Raw genomic sequence first — 23524 nt, forward strand, 5'->3', positions numbered from 1 at the left:
AAGCCCTCAAGAGCCTCCCCTTCTATGTTTTTCCACTTCCTGATCATTCTGGGCGGGTTCTTGACCTTACTTGGTCTGGGAGGCGGGGCCAGGCTAATTTCAAATTGAACTGCCGCGTGGTCAGACCAGGAGACCGGTCGAACTGCCGTGACTTCTAGATAGGGATGGTTAGAAAAAATCCCATCTAGGGTGTGTCCTGCTCTGTGAGTCGGGCCACTGACCCTTTGCTTTAGCTCAACCCCGTGCATCAGTTCTGTGAGATCCCGCGTGTCAGGGTCTGAGTCACACTCCAGGTGAAAGTTGAAATCTCCCAACAGTGTAAACGTCTTGGCGCAGACCGCTTCTTCTAACAGTCAAAGTATGCTTTATTCGAATATCATTCATAAAAGCAAAAAAAAAAAAAAATACATTTGCATAGACAATTACATACATAGTTAAAAAAGTATTAAACTGTGATCAAAGGATCAGATACGAAGCATACACATGAAATTTTTATCATAAGCATAACCCCGCGGCATGTTGAAATTTGGCGGTAAATAAAAAGTTTTTAAAACTCAACTAAATGATAAAATAGGGATATTTAAAAACCAATTAAATATAGCAGAGAAAATGACATAAAACATAGGAGAGAATAATCAAAAGACTAGCAGTCTCTCCTGAATCGTGAGAATAGTCAAACGACTAGCAGTCTCTGTCTGATTGACCACGCCCAGCCTAGATATTTTGCAGTGGCTACAGATATCCATGGCAAAGTATTAGTTCGTATAATACGCAGGGCCACGGTACCACTGGTTGTACCTACATTTTTACACATCGGGGTCAACCAGTTACACCTAGGGACTGCGTAAAGCTTGCAAACAAATAAAAAATGACCAATGGTTTCTTTACCTGAGCCACATACAGGACATCCATCGCCAGAACCCCCTTCCCACTTAGATGTCAAAACTTTAAGGGGAAGTGCACCTACTCTAAGTTGAAAAAAAAGCTTTCTTTCTAAGGGCCTTGTTATAATATCCCAGTATGGTTCCAGACAAGGATACATCTTTGCCTCTATAAAATCTGAAGTCATAGAACCAGCACTCATACTATTCCAATTCCGTCGAGCAACCAGCTCCCAATAGATGTTCTTTAGAATACTTTTGGATGGAAAGCTGGCTCTCGCAGGATCATCCCAGAGTGAGCGCAAGCCAAGCTCATACAGGGATGTCCTAAGTGCCTTTAACCATTCTATTTTGTGATGAACATCAGACCTTATGATGTCTAAGAAACCATCTACATAATGGGAAAGAACAGGAGTCGTCCATAACCTGCGCCAATACAAAATCGGGCGCAGTTGTACCATGTCTGAAATTGCTTTTCTGCCCAAATCATATTTGAGGGGCACCAATGGAGTACTTTTAGGGAGTCCTGTTATTGCCCTAAGAAATTTGTTTTCTGAAGATTGGAGTGCAACAACCTTCTCAAAGCCCCAGAGCTCAGCACCATATAAAGCGGAGCCTAGAGCTTTTGCTTCATAAACCTGTAGAGCAGGTTTTACAGGTTTGGTCAATGATTTTCTGTGCTCTGAGGAAATGGTACCTGCCAATTGCCTATGTCTGAGTGTAGCAATGTCAACATGATGTCGCCAATTCATCTCGCTAGAAATGTGCATACCCAGGTATGTAAAAGTATTCACTACTTCTAGCGAGCGATCATTTAGGATAATTTTTGATTTAAAGCTACGATGAGGGTTAAATATCATAAGCTTTGTTTTGGCAGTGTTAAGTTCTAATCCATACTCCCCACAGAATTGGTCAAAAATAGATAAGGCACGCTGCAGACCACTCGGGGTTTTAGATAGGATGAGCGTGTCATCAGCAAACATTAAAATAGGAGTTTTTATCCCAGCTAAAAAGGGAGCGTCCACTTGTGCAGAGGTCATACGGACTACCACATCATTGATGTATAAGGTGAAAAGGACGGGAGCCATCGAACATCCCTGCCGGACTCCCCTTTCAACCGGGAAGTCCGTGGTTACCGAACCAAGTCCTCCCCACTGAATTCTGGCATAGTTAGATTCATGTAGCCTCATTATTAAAGACAGTAGATCGCTAGGGAGACCCTGCTTGTTTAGAACCGTCCAGAGATTAGAGCGAGGGACAAGGTCGAAAGCGGACCGCTTCTTCTAACAGGCTACTGAGTGCTGGGAGAAACGGGGCTTTGGGCCCGGGGGGCCAATACATAAGGCCGCCCTTGAGGGTATGGTGATCAGATAAGGTGAAATTATAAACGAGTGCTTCGAAAAGGTCGGTGGTGCCAGGCTGGAAGGATCCTCTGACCGAATTATGGTAGATTATGGCAAGTCCTCCTCCTCTCTTTTTTTCTCTGTTCTGGACAAAGCACTCTTACTCAAGAGGGGTAGCTTTGACAATATCTGGACCTGAGGCTGCATCAGTCCAGGATTCCGTTACGAATGTTATCAGAGCTTTAGTTTCCAGTATTAGGTCCGCTAGTTCTATACTGTGTTTCACCAGCGATCTGGCGTTTAGTAACAGGCATTTAACTGCAGTATGTTCTTTCCTCTTCCTGGGCTTAAATAAGGCCGTGGGAATTTTACTAGTTTGCCAACGTAGCTTAGGGAGAGCCTGCTTGCAATTTGTGCAGAGATTGGGGAGGGGCAGCTGATCTTCCCGCATTTCCAAGGTAACGCAGCCCGGGCTCTTGCCATTGCCCCGTAGGGCAAGTAGTGTGTTACGGCTGTAGGAGTGACGACTCACGTCTCTCCATGACCCCGGACCAGGGTTCTTGGCTCTGGGCGCGGGTCCGGCGCGGACGGGCGCAGACGGGCGCGCCGCCGGCGCGCCCGCTGCGCTCGTCCGCTGCGCTTCCTAGGGAAGGATGTCATTTTATGTAAAGCGAGTCAGGAGGGGCGGAGCACTAGTCTGCTCGCCCAGCTCCTCACTGAAGAGGGCGGGACAACGGCGACTAATCTCGGGTTCGAGCCCAGAGTGTGCAAGATGTACAAAGTTAAAATAGTAGAAAGTAGCGCTTTTTAAAATCAAGCGGCAAATTCTATCAGGGCTTTTTAAGATGTGCAATGTAAAACAATGGAAACAAGTGCTTTTAAAATCGAGCAGCAGGTTCTGTGAGGGCGTTGTAAAACAAGTACAAATACAGCAGTATAACGAAGCTTCAAGTCCCGGCTTCCGCCTCAGGACCGTTCTCTCACATACACACACTAGCAATCAGCGGTGATGTGTTTAGGCGGGGTTTTAATCAGATCGGGTCGGGAGGGGCGGAGCACTAGTCTGCTCGCCCAGCTCCTGACTGAAGAGGGCGGGACAACGGCGACTAATCTCGGGTTCGAGCCCAGAGTGTGCAAGATGTGCAGTTAAAATAGTAGAAAGTAGCGCTTTTTAAAATCAAGCGGCAAATTCTATCAGGGCTTTTTAAGATGTGCAATGTAAAACAATGGAAACAAGTGCTTTTAAAATCGAACAGCAGGTTCTGTGAGGGCGTTGTAAAACAAGTACAAATACAGCAGTATAACGAAGCTTCAAGTCCCGGCTTCCGCCTCAGGACCGTTCTCTCACATACACACACTAGCAACTATAACATCTTATAAACATAACTAGCCCTGGGAACTAGGTAGGAAAATAAAGTTTAGTATACCTGAACTCAGAATCTAAAGATACATCATTCAGTGAAGGTGATTTCTACATTGTGTTTGAAAATACCAATTTTAGAAAGTAGGTATTTTCTTGCCTAATCATCCAGTGTGCCTCTGCTGTGGATTGGCTGTCTGGGTTTTGGAGGGACAGGGGCTGAGGAGCAGGAGTGTCTCCGGATAATTTAGGTGGGTCAGGAAAGGGCTGAATGGACCTGGGCTACATTTTGAGTAGGGGGAGGAGATTTCCTTGCACGTGAATGGGCCTGGTCTGCCTCTGACAATGCCGTCTCCACCTCCTGACAGGAAGCCACACCAGAGAAGGCAGAACAGGTTCTGGCTGGACACAGACACTCTCTCCCAAAGAGATCAAAGGATTTTGGGATATAAATATTGGGGCTCAGACCCCTGAACTTTAGAACTCTTTTGGACCAAGAAGACTGCCAAGAAGAAGAGCTGGAGAAGCTGTGAGGAGGAACTACCACTTTGCTGTGTTGGCCTGCAGTGGCTGCTTCAGTCTTGGGCAGTGAAAGGACTGGACTTTCTGCAATCTACTTTTGAGAGGTTTCTCCAAGGGCTTGAGGTAGAGCTTGCCCCTGTTCAAGAAGTCTCAGGAACAGCAAAGACTTCAAGCTCTTTTGCCCTCAGCACTGGGAACTGTGTGTTTTGTGCTGCAACAGAGGAAAAAGCAACCCGTCGACGACGACGCTGCCGACTCTGTGTCCTGACGGCACCGCAGAGGGCACCACCGCACTGCGACCCTGGTCTCACCGACGACACCTGCTGATGCCGCCACCGAGCTGCTGCTCGCACCGCGACCTGTGGGCACCGCACTGTCTCGCATCACGACGACGCCTTGGCCTCCCCGACGATGCCGCTCCATGCTGAAATAGACGCCGCTGCTTGCACCGTGGTTCGACGGCACCGCAGGTAATGTTACACGACGCACCGCCCTCATCCCGCACCACGCCTTGGCTTACCGACGCCGGTGCCATCGACTCCAGTTCGTCAGCCGACGACAGCGCTTCAGCAACGATGGCGCAGCTGCTTGCACCTCTACCTGCCAGCACTGCAACGAGCACCGCATTCACTTCGCACCGTGACCCTGGTCTCACCGATGACACCATTTGATGCTGCCACAGAGCCTCTGCTTGCACCGCGACCTGAGGGCACCACACGCCGCACCACTGCACTTTGCACCGCAGCACCCGACGCCAGCGTTCCTGACTTAAACAGAGAGGAGTTCAATCGGTAACGCGTGTGACTTCCAAGGGTCCCGATGACTCCTGCACCGACTTCCGGAACGACGCCTGCAAAAGGCGTGCTTTCAGAAGCTCAACGAGAGGTCGCCAACGCCCTGCATTTCTAAAAGGGACGGTTTGCGGGTCTTCCTGACACCGCAGCTGGTCCGCAACGCCGCTGTCAGCCAGAACTGTTTGGATTTGTTTGCCCACGACGCCGTGATAGCCCCGGACGGAGCTATCGACATCAAAGAACTATTTTTCAAGCATATTTTGATAACTGAAGAATTTTAAGTACTGTATTGTGGATTTTTATTGTTTTTGGTCTTGACTTAAGTATATAAAAATATTGGCGTGGTGTCCTTTTGCAGTGCTTACACTGTATTACTGTTGGCTATGTGCAAATACTTTACACTCTAAGATAAGCCTGACTGCTCGTGCAAAGCTATCACGGGGGGGGGGGTGAGCAGGGGTTATTTTAGGAGTGTAACTCCCTTATCCTGACTATAAAGAAGGATCCCTATTTGGCCAAAGGTGCAAACCCTTGCCAACTAGAGACCCCCATTTCTATCACCCAGGCTGGAATTAACGCTTCCTCTTCTGTCACAGAATAATTCATTTCTGCAATAGTGAGGGTACGGGAAGCAAAGGCTACCATTTTTCTAAATGACTGTGTATCTGGAAGACTGCACTGGGCATTGGCATCAACTGTCAATTTTGTTCTTTGACAACCTCACTCTTGATGAACATCTTCACCCTACTCAAATGACTTACTCTTTCTCAAAAGTACCCTTGTAGACTCAGTCTTTTCGCAAAGTTTTGGACAGATTTTGCTAAATACTCTTTGAGGACATAAATCACCTCAGCTGTATTTTATCAAATGGTCTATGCCCAAGACATATTGCCTTAAATAAAGCTGCTCTGTCAGCTCAAAGCGTTTATCCCAAAAACTGAACCTACTTCTAAAGAAACCTCCATTTACCACTGGTAATGTCACTTCCGCCTTTCTTTAGTAAGTTTAGCACTTGTTTGAGAGCCACGTTGTTCTCATCCATTGTTTTCTCTGAAAACAAGAAAGTCATTGTGGAAAAATATTAAACTTGACATCATCCCTTGAAAAATGCTGGCTGCTATGGCAAGAGAAAACAGTAGAAGAATTAATTGAAACACAACCCGCTGTTAACCTTATGGAATTTATGTGTATCCTATTCTGATTTAAGTTCCTCAAATCTCATTTAAGAAATGTTGTCCCCTTTAACAGCAATACTGTCTCAATAGTGGGGAGGGATACACTTTCCACTGTTGTAGCTGTAGTGAATGACTAAGAATCTCAGCCTTCTTGGAGAGAACTAGTGTAGAAAGCTGGTAGACCTGGCATCTTTTGGCATGATTTCCCCTGTTTTTTGCTTCTGACCTCCTGTTTTTGACCGTGTGCTGCATTTTGTTTTTGATGGTTTTAGGATTATGGGCCCTTTACCACTGCTGACCAGTGCTAAAGTGCAAGTGCTCCCTGTGTAATTTGTATTGGGGATTGGTTTTTCCATGGTTAGCATATTTGATTTACTAATAAGTCCCTAGTAAAGAGCACCAGGGGTGCTTCAGGCCTGTAAATCAAATTCTACTAGTGGGCATGCAGCATTGATTGTGCCACCCACATGATTAGCCCTGCAAATCTGTCTCATACCTGCCACTGCAGTGTCTGTGAGTGCAGTTTTAAACTGCCATGTCGACCTGACCAGTGCACCCACTTGCCAGGCTTGAACCTACCCTTTTATTACATGTAAGTTACCCCTAAGGTAGGTGCAGGTTAGCCCCATGGGAAGGGTGCAGTGCACTGTTTCCCAGAGTGAGCAGAGTCTTGTATCAAGCATACATCCTGCGAGAGACCGTGCAGGTAAGGAGAGGAGGGGCATTGATTCAGCAGAAAGTGGCTACTGCACTTGCTGCATTCCTTTTGTTAATAGAGAGCGTCTGCAGGGTGATTGTGTGCCTTTGTGAAAGTGTTCATGTTAATTGCAGCGCCTCATGCACTGCAATTAACACAAACACTTTCTCAAAAGCACACAATCACCCCGCAGCCGCCCTTTATTAACAAAAGGATACAGCAAGTCTACAAACATGTGTGCTTTTCAGAAACATCTGAAAGCACACGCCGTGTTTGTAGACTTGCTCCATTTCTTTTGTTAACAGGAGGCGGCTGCGGGGGGAAAACAACGCCTATCATTGCCCATTCAGGGATCATAAAATAAGGCTGATTTTTACTTGGCCTTGGAGCAGTGGTGGTGATGGGGGGAGGGGTTGGGGAGTGTCTGAGGTGGACAGCATGCCATTACCTCTTTAATTTTAGGACATCAGTGTTAGACCTGCCAGCCCTTTGGCTGTCCCCTCCTCATTTTTTCTTCCTTTACCCTCTCATTTTTCTGTCCACTAGTTTTTTTTATGGTGTTCACTTAGAGGCTCTGGGTGCCCCATCATCACTAATTGATGGTGTGGTGCAAGGCGCTTCCCTAAAATGGAGGGAGGGAGAGAGCTCCACCACAAAATGGTGGCCTAAACTGTCACCTTAGAACCTGGGCCATAGGCTGGCATGAGGAGTTCCAGAACCTTCTGGGCCACTCTAGCCAGTCAGGGCCCAGGCTATATATAGAGGTGAGGTGCGACAGCCATTTTGAGTGAACTGAGGTAGTCAGGAGTAAGGCACCTGAGTGGGGAGGTAGGAGCGCCAGAGGGGGGGAACTGACTGTTCTTAGGGCCTGCTTCTTCTCCCCCCTCGGTTGACACCACCCCCTACCTCGTGACCTAGCCCTGCCTTCAGCCTCTGACCCTGGGATCACGTCAACTTTTTGTGCTCCCCGCCTAGTCAGGACCCCTGAAGAGAACTGGGGAAGAGAGTGACCATTTCTGACCTTATCCACCATTTTCCTGACTGTGCCTGGGTCCCCCTATCTTGTTCCGCCACTGGCGTGTGGCCTGCCGCATTCCAACCAACCTGTCCTGAGCCTGGGCATCACTGTGAGGAGACAGGGGGCGCTAGGCGCCGAACACTTCGCCACCCCCGAACTGCAGGCCACCCCTTAATTTGTGCCACCCCCGTCGGGGCTGTCCCAGAGAATAGCTCACCGCTGCGGCCCAGAGCCGGAAAGATCACCCCCATAGTCATCGGGGCCCGTGGAGAAGCCCAGGGCCCCATCGCTGCAGTCGGAAGGCAGGAAAGCCCACTGGAACCCTGCGAAGGCCTCACCAGGCCTGGAGCCATCCTGTGAGGGCCGCGCAAGACCGTGAAGCGGATTCCCCCCATCACGTAACGGGGGCGGACTGCGAGACGCCGCCCCCGCCGCCGGGTGATTTGCCGACTGGGCCGCGCCCCGCAGGTCGCGCTGCATCGGCGGCTGCGGGCCCTGGAAGTCTGAGGGAAATTCCGGAGCCGTCTGGAGTCATGCGGAGCCCCCACCACCTCGCCGGACTGCGCCGAGTGGAGCGCTGACTGAGAGGAGGCCCGTGAGGGGCGAAAACCAGCGCAAGGGCCGAGAGAAGGCTGAGGAGAAAGGTAACCCCTTGGGGAGGCGGGCGGAAGGCCGTAGAGAGGCCCAGAGTTTGCCCCTCCCCTGGGGAGGCCCAGTGAGCCACAACATTTCCCCCTGACCTGGGACCCACCTCACCAGCATCTCCTGCCTCTGTAGGGCTCCAGGACAAGGGAGTTTGGGGCCCGAGGACCTCGCCTCAGACGGAGAGTCTCGTTAAGGCCTTAGGTACTTGCCGGGGATAGCACTAATGAGGTACTGAGTACACCGCTATGCGGAAGGGCCACTTTTAAGGCGCTATGAAATTACCAAGTGCAGTGCTATGTTAATGACTCTATTTAAGGCGATATGAAATTACTATGTGTAGTGCTACGTAAATGACTATATTTAAGGCGCTATGAAATTACCAAGTGCTGTGCTACGTAAATGACTCTATTTAAGACACTATGAAATTGCTATGTGCAGCGCTATGTTAATGACTCTATTTAAGGCGTTATTGAATTTGCTGTGCTGTGTTTGACTACCAGGTGGCGCGCTTGATTTCACATCAGGGCTAAGGTACTTAAGTACTGCCAATTTAACCACAACAAAATGTTTTGACCCTAATGTGGTGTAGATAAAAACTGATTGGTTTCATTTGAAAGAAAAGAGAAACCTGAAAAAAGGAAAGATAAAGCTTTTCTAACTTTTATAATACCTTGGTGTAGTGTCGTTTTTAGCGGTGATACGCTGGAGTGCTGAGGTGAGTGTGATGCAAGCACGACATGTTACTCCGGAACGAGGCCTTTCCACCTGAGCCAAGCTACCCTAGGACTTTAGGTCCAACAAGTTGGTGTTCAGCGGTGGGATTCTGAGCTTGTGCTTGCGTCCATTCATCAGCAATTCAGTGTGTGCCACGCACCCTACACCTGATTTTTGTTTTTATTGGAGTTTTCTCCAGGTTGTCTCTCTGATTGGATTCTTTTTGGATTTTCCGAAATTATCCCTGTCCTGTGGTGTGGCTTTCTGTTGAAAGAAGGTTCTTCTTACCTTGAGAGGTCTTTTCCGCATTGTTTAGGGCCCCACCTGGCAGGATGGAGTTTGAGCTGGATAGTCTAGAAGAGTACACTGTAACCCAGCTAAAGGAATTCGCCAGGAGAGGGGGGTATTTTTCAAGCGGGGGCAAAGAGAGAGGAGCTCCAGACTAGCTTGAGAGCCTGGGTAATGGCCCACCCGAGCGGGGGACGGGAGGAGGAGGGACCGGGACCGGACACCACGGAAGGGGCAGAGTCACTTCTTCCCCCTGAGAGCAGCAATATGGTTGCAGGACCCAGGGCGCCTTCAAGCGCCGGTAGTAGCGCTTCAGGGGGAAGCCTGTCTTCGGCTGATTTAGCCGACAGGAGGGAGGAGAGACAATTCAGGATGGATTTAGCCCGCTTGGAGAAGGAGAGGGAAGAGCGGAGGTTCCTTCATGAGCTCCATTTGAAAGAATTGGATCTCAAGGCCCTTCAGTTCGGGGCCCCCAGTAGTCCTGTTGGTGGCAGCGTACAGAAAGAAGTCACCAGGGAGCCCAGACCCCACTTACCAAAGGACGTAGTTGCCAGCTACGGTGTTGGGGACGACATCGCCAAGTGGTTGGCTGTCTATGAGGTCTCCTTACGAGCCCATGGGATTCCGGGGGGGTGGTCTGTATAGGTACATGCCTCCGGTGGGGAGGGATGCCCTTTTAGCCCTAGAACAACGGGAGCAGACCAATTACCCCACCATGAAGGTCGCCTTGATTAGGAAGTTTGGGCTGACCCCTGAGAAATACAGGCAGAGATTCCGGGGTAGCCAAAAGCTGGCCACCCAGAATTGAGTGGACTTCCTGGACTACGCCAAAAAGGCTTTGGAGGGCTGGGTGCAGGGCAGTGAGGTAAAAGACTACGAGGGGTTGTATAACCTGTTTTTGAGGGAGCACCTCCTCGAGATAAGTTTTCCGGAGCTGCGTCAACACCTGGTGGACAGCAAGCTGACTAATCCTAGGAAGCTTGCAGAGGAGGCGGACATCTGGGCTAGTACCCGGGTGTCTTCTAAAGGAACTGGGGGGGATTCCCAAAGGACTGGACAGGGCGCTTCCCAGAAGAAAGAGAGGGGAGATAAAAAGAAGGAGTTCCCTAAAGGCCCCCAAAAGAGTTCGCAGGGAAAGGGATCAGGATTCCCTCCTAAGGTTGGCCCCCACAAACCCCCTTATCCTGACCGTGGTCAGCAGCCTAGGGTTGTCCGTTGCTATGAGTGTGGCGAGATTGGGCACTACAAGGGGGATACCAAGTGTCCCAAGAGACCACACCCTCCCACAGGAGGAAAGACCCCCGGGGTGGCGAGTGTAGTGCTCGGGGAGGAATTGCCCCTAGATAAGGGAGGTGAGTGGGCAGGGCTAACATTAGTGTCCCTGGGAGACTGCGAGATGGTTCCTAAGACCCATGTGCCCTCGAATACTACCAAGTACAGGCAATGGGTCACCATCAATGGCCAGAGGGTGGAGGCTCTGAGGGACACAGGAGCCAGCATGACTATGGTAAGGAGTCAGCTGGTGTCCCCAGAGCAGGTGGTTCCCAACGTAGTCCACCCGGTTGTGATGGCTGACAACCGAGAGGGTCACTATCCGGTGGCTCAGATTCCCTTTGAGTGGGGAGGGGTTGCGTGTCCTCTTCGAGTTGCGGTAAGCCCTGCCATGCTGGTCGACTGTCTGTTGGGAAATGACCTTGAACATACGGCCTGGAAGGAGGTCGAGTTCAAGGCTCATGTGGAGATGTTGGGGTCGCCTGAGTGGACTTGTGCCAACTCGCGGTCTGTGACTGCCCGGAGGGGGAGTTCACAGAGGTTGGAGCCTGGGACAAAGGCCCAACCAGCTGCCAAAAAGGGTAAACGGGGACAGGGGAAGCCTGCCCCGACATCTGCACCTCGTAAGGTGGATGGGGCAACTGAGGTGGTCCCGGAGTCCACAGAGGGGGATGTGAGGGTTTACCTACCCCTGCAGAATGGCAGGTGGAGGGAGGACGTACCAGGGAGGAGTTTTGTCGGGCCCAGAAGGAGTGCCCCACCCTTGAGGGCTTACGGCGGCAGGCCGAAGCCCAGGCAGCGGGTAACGATTTGGGGAACTTCCACACATATTGGGAAGATGGTGTCCTCTATAGCGAACCCAAGGCTCCGGTGCATGGATAATCCCGGGCCTTGGTGGTTCCCCAGCGTTACCGAGCATTCCTTTTGGAATTGGCTCACGAGATACCCTTGGCAGGACACTTGGGACAGGACAAGACCTTTGCTCGGCTTGTCCCTCACTTCTACTGGCCTCAGATGAGGATTACGTCCGACACTTTGTAGGACATGTGTCACCTGCCAAGCTAGTGGGAAAACAGGGGTGAAGCTAAAGTCTCCACTGGAACCACTGCCTGTCGTTGGCATCCCCTTTGAGAGGGTGGGCATCGACATTGTTGGGCCATTGGATCCACCAACATCTGCTGGTCACAGGTTTATCCTGGTTCTGGTGGATCATGCCACCCGGTACCCAGAGGCTATTCCTCTGAGGACCATTACGGCACCTGCGGTGGCACGGGCCCTGATGGGGATTTTCACCCGGATGGGGTTCCCCAAGGAAATTGTGTTTGACAGAGGTGCCAACTTCATGTCGGCATACATGCGGGCTATGTGGAAGGAGTGTGGAGTCACCTACCGGTTCTCCACCCCTTATCACCCTTAGACCAATGGTCTGGTGGAGAGGTTTAATAAAACCTTGAAGGGCATGATCAGGAGTCTGCCCGAGAGCCTGCGGAGGAAATGGGATGTCCTCCTGCCTTGTTTGCTGTTCTCCTACAGGGAGGTACCGCAGAAGGGAGTGGGCTTCAGCCCCTTCGAGCTGTTGTACGGGCACCCTGTACGAGGACCCCTCAGCCTGGTGAAGGAAGGATGGGAAAAGACTCCCAGAAAACTTCCCCCGGATGTGGTGAGCTACATGCTGGCCTTTCGTAGCCAAATGGCTAGGTTGTGGAAGCAAGCTTCCGAAAACCTAGAAGCCAGCCAGACGGTCATGAAGTAGTGGTATGACCAAAATGCTCACCCGGTGGAGCTGGCGCATGGCCAGAAGGTGTGGGTCATGGAGCCTGAAGAGCTTAGCGCCCTCCAGGATCGCTGGTCAGGCCCCTTTGAGGTGATTGAGAAGAGGGGCAAGGTCACCTATGTGGTGGATCTTAAGACCCCCAGGCAGCCCCATCGGGTGCTCCATGTCAACCGCCTCAAGCCCCACCAAGAGAGATCAGAGGTCACTTTGATGATGGTGACTGATGGGTCAGAGGAAGAGGAAAGTGAACCTCTCCCTGATATTTTCGGGTCCCAAGAGAAGGATGGGTCGGTGGAGGGAGTGATCCTCTCACCATCTCTAACTCCCGAACAGCGGAAGGACTGCCGCCAGGTTCTGGAGCAGTACGCTTCACTGTTCCCACTTATCCCGGGAAGGACTCATCTGTGTACCCATGATGTGGACACGGGGGATAGCCCACCTGTAAAGTCCAAGTCCTACCGCTTGTCGGATAAGGTGAAGGCTAGCATCCATGGTGAAGTCACCAAGATGCTGGAGCTGGGAGTGATTGAACCTTCAAGCAGTCCCTGGTCCAGTCCGGTGGTACTGGTACCTAAAGCTGCCCCGCCGGGCACTACCCCAGAACTCAGGTTCTGTGTGGATTACAGGGGACTGAACTCTGTGACGAAGACCGATGCTCATACTATCCCGAGGGCGGATGAGCTCATTGACCGGCTGGGAGCTGCCCAATATCTGAGTACCTTTGACCTTACATCCGGGTACTGGCAGATCTCGCTGACAGATGGAGCAAAGGAAAGGTCAGCCTTCTCCACACCTGAGGGTCACTACCAGTTCTGCGTGATGCCCTTTGGCTCAAGAACGCCCCTGCCACTTTTCAGCGGCTGGTGAACCAGGTCCTCTCCGGGATGGAGGCTTTCTCGGCTGCTTACCTGGATGACATCGCCGTATTCAGCAGCAGCTGGGAGGACCATTTGTGTCACCTTCAGGCTGTCCTTCAGGCCCTGCAGCAGGCGGGTCTGACGATTAAGGTTAGCAAATGCCATATCGGGCAGGGGTCGGTAGTGTACCTCGGTCACTTGGTGGGTCAGGGCAAGGTGCAACCCCTCCAGGCTAAGATCGAAACCATCATGGCCTGGGAACCCCCCCCAAGACTCAGACGGAGGTCCGAGCCTTTCTGGGCCTCACCGGTTACTACTGATGCTTCGTCAAGGGGTATGAAACTATCGTGGCTCCCTTGACTGAGCCTCGACGGGTAATCTGGACCGAGGTGTGTCAACGAGCCTTTGACACCTTGAAACAAGCAATGTGTGCGGCGCCTGTCCTCAGGGCCCCTGACTTCTCCAAAGAGTTCATCGTCCAAACGGATGCGTCGGAGCATGGCATCGGGGCAGTGCTGTCGCAGCTCAATGAAGAGGGTCTGGACCAACCGGTGGTTTTCCTATCCAGGAGACTACTCCCCCGGGAACAGAGGTGGAGTGCGATCGAGAGGGAGGCTTTTGCGGTGGTGTGGTCTCTGAAGAAGTTGCGGCCATACCGGTTTGGTTCACACTTCCTGGTTCAGACCGACCACCGGCCCCTCAGGTGGCTGATGCAAATGAGGGGCAAGAATCCTAAGTTGTTGAGGTGGTCCATCTCCCTACAGGGAATGGACTTTAGGGTGGAACATCGCCCAGGAGTGGACCACGCCAATGCTGACGGTCTCTCCAGGTATTTCCGCCTTAGTGAAGAGAACTCCCAAGGGATTGGGTAGCTCTCCCCACTTTCAGCTAGGGGGGACACGTGTTAGACCTGCCAGCCCTTTGGCTGTCCCCTCCTCATTTTTTCTTCCTTTACCCTCTAATTTTTCTGTCCACTAGGTTTTTTTTGGGTGTTGACTTAGAGGCTCTGGGTGCCCCATCATCACTAATTGATGGTGTGGCGCAAGGCCCTTTCCTAAAATGGAGGGAGAGAGAGAGCTCCTCCACAAAATGGTGGCCTAAACTGTCACCTTAGAACCTGGGCCATAGGCTGGCATGAGGAGTTCCAGAACCTTCTGGGCCACTCTAGCCAGTCAGGGCCCAGGCTATATATAGAGGTGAGGTGCGACGGCCATTTTGAGTGAACTGAGGTAGTTAGGAGTAAGGCGCCTGAGTGGTGAGGTAGGAGTGCCAGAGGGGGGAACGGACTGTTCTTAGGGCCTGCTTCTTCTCCCCCCTCGGTTGACACCACCCCCTACCTCGTGACCCAGCCCTGCCTTCAGCCTCTGACCCTGGGATCACGTCAACGTTTTGTGCGCCCCGCCTAGTCAGGACCCCTCAAGAGAACTGGGGAAGAGAGTGACCATTTCTGACCTTATCCACCATTTTCCTGACTGTGCCTGGGTCCCCCCTATCTTGTTCCGCCACTGGCGTGTGGCCTGCCGCATTCCAACCAACCTGTCATGAGCCTGGGCGTCGCTGTGAGGAGACAGGGGGTGCTAGGCGCCGAGCACTTCGCCACCCCCGAACTGCAGGCCACCCCTTAATTTGTGCCACCCCCGTCGGGGCTGTCCCAGAGAATAGCTCACCGCTGCGGCCCAGGGCCGGAAAGATCGCCCCTATAGTCGTCGGGGCCCGTGGAGAAGCCCAGGGCCCCATTGCTGCAGTCGGAAGGCAGGAAAGCCCACTGGAACCCTGCGAAGGCCTCACCAGACCTGGAGCCATACTGTGAGGGCCGCGCAAGGCCGTGAAGCGGATTCCCCCATCACGTGACGGGGGCGGACTGCGAGACGCCACCCCCGCCGCCGGGTGATTTGCCGACTGGGCCGCGCCCCGCAGGTCGCGCTGCATCGGCGGCTGCGGGCCCTGGAAGTCTGAGGGAATCTCCGGAGCCGTCTGGAGTCCTGCGGAGCCCCCACCACCTCGCCGGACCGCGCCGAGTGGAGCGCTGACTGAGAGGAAGCCCGTGAGGGGCGAAAACCAGCGCAAGGGCCGAGAGAAGGCTGAGGAGAAAGGTAACCCCTGGGGGAGGCGGGCGGAAGGCCGTAGAGAGGCCCAGAGTTTGCCCCTCCCCTGGGGAGGCCCAGTGAGCCACAACATTTCCCCCTGACCTGGGACCCACCTCACCAGCATCTCCTGCCTCTGCAGGGCTCCAAGACAAGGGAGTTTGGGGCCCGAGGACCTCGCCTCAGACGGAGAGTCTCGTTAAGGCCTTAGGTACTTGCCGGGGATAGCACTAATGAGGTACTGAGTACACCGCTATGCGGAAGGGCCACTTTTAAGGCGCTATGAAATTACCAAGTGCAGTGTTATGTTAATGACTCTATTTAAGGCGCTATGAAATTACTATGTGTAGTGCTACGTAAATGACTCTATTTAAGGCGCTATGAAATTACCAAGTGCAGTGCTATGTTAATGACTTTATTTAAGGCACTATGAAATTACTATGTGTAGTGCTACGTAAATGACTCTATTTAAGGCACTATGAAATTGCTATGTGCAGCGCTATGTTAATGACTCTATTTAAGGCGTTATTGAATTTGCTGTGCTGTGTTTGACCACCAGGTGGCGCGCTTGATTTCACATCAGGGCTAAGGTACTTAAGTACTGCCAATTTAACCACAACGAAATGTTTTGACCCTAATGTGGTGTAGATAAAAACTGATTGGTTTCATTTGAAAGAAAAGAGAAACCTGAAAAAAGAAAAGATAAAGCTTTTCTAACTTTTATAATACCTTGGTGTAGTGTCGTTTTTAGTGGTGATACGCTGGAGTGCTGAGGTGAGTGTGATGCAAGCACGACATGTTACTCCGGAACGAGGCCTTTCCACCTGAGACAAGCTACCCTAGGACTTTAGGTCCAACAATCAGTTCCCCTAGTTCTTGTCAAAGGTCATCGGTCCCAGGACTGTTAATTCCAGTGTTGTAAATTGAAACAACGATGTGATTAAGCATTTACTAAAGACATTAATCCCCCTCTTATAGATCATGTTTTCTCTGTTATGTTGACCGAAGTTCGGACTCCATTTTGTATTGTCATGCTTCCACGTGTTCCCCACGAGAAGAGTCCAACCTCTGTGTTAGTTGCTCTTGTAATCTGCCTAGTAACAGTCTATAAATAGCTCCTTTGTCCATCTGGCACATGCCCAGACTTGACCACATCTGTTATCAGTTAGCCTTGCTTGACCATGTTTTCGCGGGCTCAAGGAGTGTGTTAGCTCCGCCCACATATTGATTCAGTATCGAAAATGACCATAAATGGTAATGTTCTTCAGCCTCATGTTGTATCCACCCACTTATGAGCCCCTCTGTTGTGTATAAAAGGGGACTGTGTACGCAAGTTCTTTGTGCTACTCTATGCAATACTGAAGAGTGTTGTGTGGATTGTAGGACCACCCTTAAGGGTTAATAAATGCTGTCTTTGTACTTTGCAGTTTCCGTGCCAACTTCCTTATAGATTCCGTTACAGGAGAGCGAACCCTTGTGTCCTGCGGGCCTAGCTGGGGCCTGTATTCATCAATTGGCGCCCGTCATGTGGGGCTCATCGGCGACTCGGATGCTCGAAGGACTGGTCGCGACGAAGGTGAGGAATTTGGCCGGGGACGTGATCACTGCCAGCGGCCTCTTAGCCCTGGCATCCCGAGGTTTTTCTTCCTTCCCTTCCGAGCTGACCGTCTGGGTGGCGCCGGTCCTCGACTGAGACCTCTTCTGTCGGTCTTGCCGTGAAAGCCGTTTGGGCGATTGTGGAGCTTGGCAGTTGGAATCTGGACTCTTGATTGGTAAGAACCGGTGTACGGTACTTGCTCCGAGTTTTTGAAGCCTGATCTGGCTATTTGAGTTTGATTTGTGATGACTAGTCATATTTTGAATTTGTCTTTGTGAATATATATGCGTTGCAACACATATAGGCAGGTAATGTGGAGAGATTTCTCCGGAGCTGTGTAACCTTGAACGGCGCAACAATTAAGTGCCATTTTTCTATAATATTGCATATTTTGCATTATTTCTGAGCATGCCTGCTTTCAGCGCACTCCGTAAGTGGTGCTGCTGTTTCGGAAACCGGTTGAACCTCGAGGAATCTGCTCCAGCTCCCCCAGAGGGGACTCCTAATAGGGATATGTATGTGAAGCATGGTCTTTCTTCCATAATGTACAGCACAGTATGGAGGAAATATACGAAAAAAGATCCTGAGTTGCGATGGCCTTTGTATGGATCGTTTGATATACGTAAGATTGAGTATGTGGAACAGTGTATGTGTAAGCGGCGTGCTCGTCAGGATATGTTTGAGTGTGTACGGTTGTGGGTGAAGGAGGTGCGTGAGCGAGAGAAGCGTGAGAAAGCGCTGTTTGATAAAGAACAACGGAAGAATGATCATGTGCGAGCACAGGAAGCGAAGCGTCGGGAGGACAAAGAGCAGACGGACAGGCAAGAGAAGGAGCGTAGGCTACAAGTTTCGGGTCAATATGCTGTTCGGCAGCCACTTTACCCTGTCCTTAATAATCTTGATGATGATTTTTATTTACTAGATCGCTCTCCGCCCCCTTATGTTGGCGCATCTGCTCCGAGGCCACAAGATTCTGTCCCGGGTACGGGTAAGGTAGATACGCGGTCCATGTTATCGGCTGAGCATATGGCTGAGCTTCGGCAAATTTCCTTCCGTGCACTTAAGGGTAAGGTGTCCGTGGATGAATTGTTCCATACTTGGGGGTCGTGGCAGGATAGAGAGAGATTGTATTTTTTGAACCATTTCGCTGAGGAAGTGATTGCTGCTTTTCGGAAATATTCTAGTGTCTTTGAGCCTGAAGAAGTGACATCGGATGCCAAAGCATTGCATGATGGTGTTTTTCCTCCCTCTAAGGCTCCTGATACGGCTCGGCGGCTGTTCGCCTTGCGGGACGCGGTGCTGGCCCATAGAGAAAAAGCGCGCCAACGAGCAGGGGAGGAGACGCAGTCGGATTCGTGTACCGCAGAAGGCCACTCATCCACCTCTCAATCAGATAAGAGCGATCTAGTGCATGCTAAGCCAATGCGCGAGGCGGCGCCTTTGTATGTTCCTCCTAAAGGAGCGGGGACTAGCTCGGACATTACCTCCGCCGATGCTAAGGGATATTTTGTGTATAATTGGGTTTATACTCCGTGGCATAGAGCTGATGTGATGGCATTAAAGAATGCGCTGCCTGACCCCCGCAAGAATCCAGCGGCCTTCTATGAAGAAGTCGAGGGGGCCTTGAATTCTTGCGTCATGACTTTAGCAGACATAGATTTGTTCTTTGGGCTTATTCTACCACCAGATATGTGGCGATCTGTGCGGAAGGTAGATGATGTTGCCACTTTTAAGGCTCGATGGTCTGAATTGGAAGATGAGGATAGGGAGCGGAAGCCTGCGCAGAAACCGCCCCAGAGTATTTTAGATCTCCCTGCTGCTATTGTGACTAAGTTGAAGACAATTATCCCCCCTAAAAAGATTGACTGGAATATGTTAGCTGCATGTAAACAGAAAGCTGACGAGTCAGTTGCGGACTTCTTTACGCGCTTTGAGGAGACGTTTCATGATTTTAGTGGCCAGTCGCTTACTGACGATACGGGTTGCCACCTTTTTGCGGATAAATATGTGGCTAATCTGCTGCCGGCAGTTGCGGCCCGTTTAAAAGCGAGCGAGAGTTCTTGGTCCTCCGCTACACCGACGGCCCTCCTGACTATCGCCCAGTATTATGAGCGTCAGGAGCAAGAAGCAAAGGGCCAGGAGGAAAAGAAATCGAAAGATTTGAAAACAAAGGTGATGTTGGCACAAGTCTATGGCCCGCCTCGACGGGGTAGTAATCGAGGTAGGGGAGGATCTTATGGTCCTCCCTCGGGCCGATCTGATTTAAATAGGAACCAATGTGCGTATTGTAAGCAATCGGGCCATTGGGCTAGGGACTGCCCGGTGTTGCATGCATCGCGTCAGGGGCATACCTCTGGTGGCCCGCGAGGTAGAGGGGGTTTCTCGAACTTTCGAGGGAATTCTAACGAACAGGCTCGTTTTGACTCTGCTGGGCAGCACCGAGATAGATCAAATGTTTTCGATCGCCAGCATCAGTATCAAGCATCAGGAATTGACCGGTCGGGGTACCATGACTCTCAGCATGCATAGGATTGCGTTGGATGGGGGTTAGAATCAGTTGAGGTGCCGGTTGATCAGAAGGGTCCTTATGTATCGGCTGAGGTTTTGGGCTCTACTGATCAGTTCCTAGTGGATACAGGCGCGACACGTAGTGCACTGTCTAAGCAATTGGTTCCGGGGGCTCCCCCATCTGGCTTAATGGTCACATCGGTAGGGTTTGACGGAACACTCTCCCGAAGCCCTCTTTCGCAGCCCCTCATGTTTAAGGTTGATTCTTTTTCTGCACCCTGTCCGTTTCTGCTTGCCCCGTACACACCGGACAACATTATGGGTCTTGATATGTTAAAGCATTTTAGGGCTACGATCCGTTGCTCCCCTGCTGGTGTGCGGGTAATATTGAATGACAATTACCCCCGATCAGAACGGATGTGTACGATGTCAGAGGATGCGCTGTTGGCTACCCTCCCTCGTGCTTTGTGGGCAACTTCGGATACTGATGTAGGACAAATGGTGATTCCACCGGTCCACATTAGCGTCCAGGAGGGGGCGGTGTTACCACGCCTCCCACAGTACCGTATTTCCCAGGAGGGCGATGAGGCTCTCATACAGATAGTGCAGGATTTGATGGCGGTAGGGGTAGTGGAGGAAGTCCCCTACAACATTTGCAACAGTCCGATCCTTCCCATACTGAAAAAGGATACGGATGCCAGAGTTTATCGGTTTATAATCGATTTGAGAGAAGTAAACAAAATCGTGATACCTCAGTACCCAGTGGTTTCCGATATCACGACGTTGCTTACTTTGGTCCCGCCTACGGCGACCATGTTCTCAGTGATTGATTTGAAGAATGCCTTCTTTTCCATTCCCATTCACCCTGATAGCCGATATCTTTTTGGGTTTACATTGAATAATAGATCTTATCGTTTCTGTAGGATTCCCCAGGGCTATACAGAAAGCCCTAGCATTTACAGTCAGGCTTTGAAACGACAATTGGATTCTTTTGCTCTGCTCGAGGGGGTCGCCCTCATTCAATATGTCGATGACATCTTGCTGGCGGCTGACACCCTGGAGTTGTGTGAAAAAAGTACGTTATCCTTACTTTCCTTTTTAGCATCCCACAATCATAAGGTATCTAGGAAGAAATTGCAATTCTGTAGACCAAAGGTGACTTATTTGGGTCACCTTTTGTCTAAGGAGGGGCGTGCACTCACACCGGATCGTATCCAAGCAATTCTGGATACACCGAGACCGTCCACACAGAAGGATGTGCGTGCATTTCTGGGTCTTGTTTCTTTTTGTAGACAGTGGATATTGGGGTTTTCGCACATAGCTAAGCCATTATTAACCCTTTTGACAAAGGACACGCCTATCCCAATCCCTTGGTCAGATGAGTGTGATACTGCTTTTCAGCAACTACGACAGGCCCTTTGTTCAGCACCAGTGTTAGGAACCCCTGATTATGCAAAACCCTTTTCGTTGTATGTGCATGAGAAAGATGGATGTGCATTGTCAGTTTTAGTGCAGATGCACGGCGATAAGCAGCGCCCATGTGCATATTTTTCGGCTGTACTTGATCCTGTTGCCCGAGCATTACCAGGGTGTTTTCGCTCGGTTGCGGCGACAGCTGTGTCAATACGCCAAAGCGAGGGAATTGTGTTATCTCACAAACTGTTGGTATTAGTCCCCCATGCCGTTGATGCCCTGCTTAATCAGACAAAGACGCAACATTTGACCAGCGCCCGTTTAACAGGATATGAGTTGACACTTTTGGCTCCTCATATTACGTTGAAAAGGTGCGTAACGTTAAACCCGGCAACATTGTTGCCATACCCCGAAACCCAGCCTGAGGCGCGGAAAGCGCATGATTGTATTCTCGTGACTGAGGAACAAACAAAGGGTCGTATTGATCTCCAGGATACGCCCTTTCCAGATGTAGATGGAGAACTGTGGGTGGACGGATCATGTCTGAAGCTACCAGATGGTACGACTTCAGCAGCGTATGCAATTACCACACTGCAAACAATAGTGGAGACAGCACGCATACCACAGAAATCAGCTCAAGCAGCGGAACTGATAGCATTAACACGAGCATGTGAGCTCAGTACAGGACTATGTGTGAATGTTTATACAGATAGCCGCTATGCTTTCGGAGTAGCGCACGATTTCGGCCTACTCTGGAAGGAGAGAGGGTTTTTAACGTCACATGGAGTACAGATAATGCATGGAGAGTTAGTTCACAATCTTTTAACCGCATTGACATACCCAAAGAAAATTGCTATCGTTAAGTGTAGCGCCCATAGGAAAGTAGTTGACAAAGTTGGAGAGGGGAATGCGTTGGCAGATCGGGTAGCACGGGAAACTGCGATGCAGCCCGGTACCACTGCCGTGTATGTAGTGAAGTCACAGGTGGAAAGATGGCATGATGCGAAGGAGGAAGTGCGAGAAATGCAAAGGACCGCTTCTGACAAAGAGCGGGAACAATGGGCTAGTGAGGGAGAACTGGATGACGAGGGTTGCTGGAGAAATAAGCAGATGAATAGATGGAAATTACCCACGGCTTTTGTACAGCCTATGGTTCAGATGGCACATGGGCTAGCACATGTTGGAGCTTCCGCAATTGTGAAATTGCTTACCCAATTCTGGGAGCATCCAGAGATTGCTAGCACAGCAAAGAGGGTGGTGCAGACCTGTATGATCTGCCTGAGGTACAACCCAGGAAAGGGTACTCGAGCTCCAGCAGGAGGATTTGTGACACCCGCTGCACCCTTCGAGGTTCTGCAGATGGATTACATCCAGCTTGAGCGCTGTAATAATCTGAAGTATGTTCTAGTAGTGGTCTGCGCTTTCAGCAAATGGGTTGAAGCGTACCCTACGAAAGACAATACTGCGATGACTACTGCGAAGCTGCTGCTGAAGGAGTTTTTCCCCCGATATGGTGTTTGTAGACTTCTGTGGAGTGATAATGGCCCTCACTTTGTAGCGGATGTTATAAAGTATGTCTTGAAGGGCCTGGGCATCACCCAGAAGTTCCACGCCGTGTTTCACCCTCAGTCTGCAGGCCTAGTTGAGAAGTATAATGGTACACTGAAGCTTAAGATCGCTAAAATTCAAGCTTCAACGTCTTTGACTTGGCCAGACGCTCTGCCACTGGCGTTATTGTCAATTAGATCGGTACCACACTCTCGAACTGGCCTTACACCTTACGAAATTGTCTTCGGACGCCCAATGAATATTTGGGGTCCACCAAAACCTAAAGCTGTGTATGATGTACCTTGTGTAATGATGAATGATTATCTGGCACAGTTAACGGATAACTTGGTTTCTATTCATCAACAGGTCCGAGAGGCGCTCCCTGATCGGTCTACCGGTGAAGGACATGGTCTCCGGCCTGGTGACCATGTCATGGTGAAAATTTTCGACAGGACGAACAGCTTGGAACCGAGATGGGTGGGCCCTGAGCAGGTCCTCCTCGCAACGAGGACGGCTGTGCGAGTCTCCAACCGAAAGAATTGGATCCACTCTCTGCACTGTAGGAAGGTGCCGCCCGGATTGGTGGAACCTGCCGTGCTGACCGATCAACGAGAAATCTTGGCTGCAGAGACAGGCCGTGCTGCGGAGCCAAACGCCACTGAGGAGCTCTTTCCGGACCACGTGACTCCTGGAGGAAGGCGATATCATCTTCGACCAAGGAAGTGAGTTTTCCAGTACCGGGACATACTGTCAGAACGGCCCTTGGGTTAGTGAAACGGAGAGCCGATGAGGCAAGGGGGGGGGATCAGCCCTGCATTAGTGTAGCGACACCCGTCTTGGCCCGCTGGTGAAGAAATCAACCGCTGCCCAAGGGGAAGAGTTCTGACAGACTTTTTAGTTTCAGGAAGATATTGGTTTTATTCTTATCTTTATCTTGACATGGAGAAAAAGAAAATACTTTGTGCAGTAGGGTTCATGTTGACAGTAGCTATTGTTGGGATAACCACATGGTTCGTGGAGGATGTAACTCCCGC

Source organism: Triturus cristatus, unplaced genomic scaffold (genome assembly GCF_964204655.1).
Source record: "Triturus cristatus unplaced genomic scaffold, aTriCri1.1 SCAFFOLD_141, whole genome shotgun sequence".
NCBI lineage: Eukaryota > Metazoa > Chordata > Amphibia > Caudata > Salamandridae > Triturus > Triturus cristatus.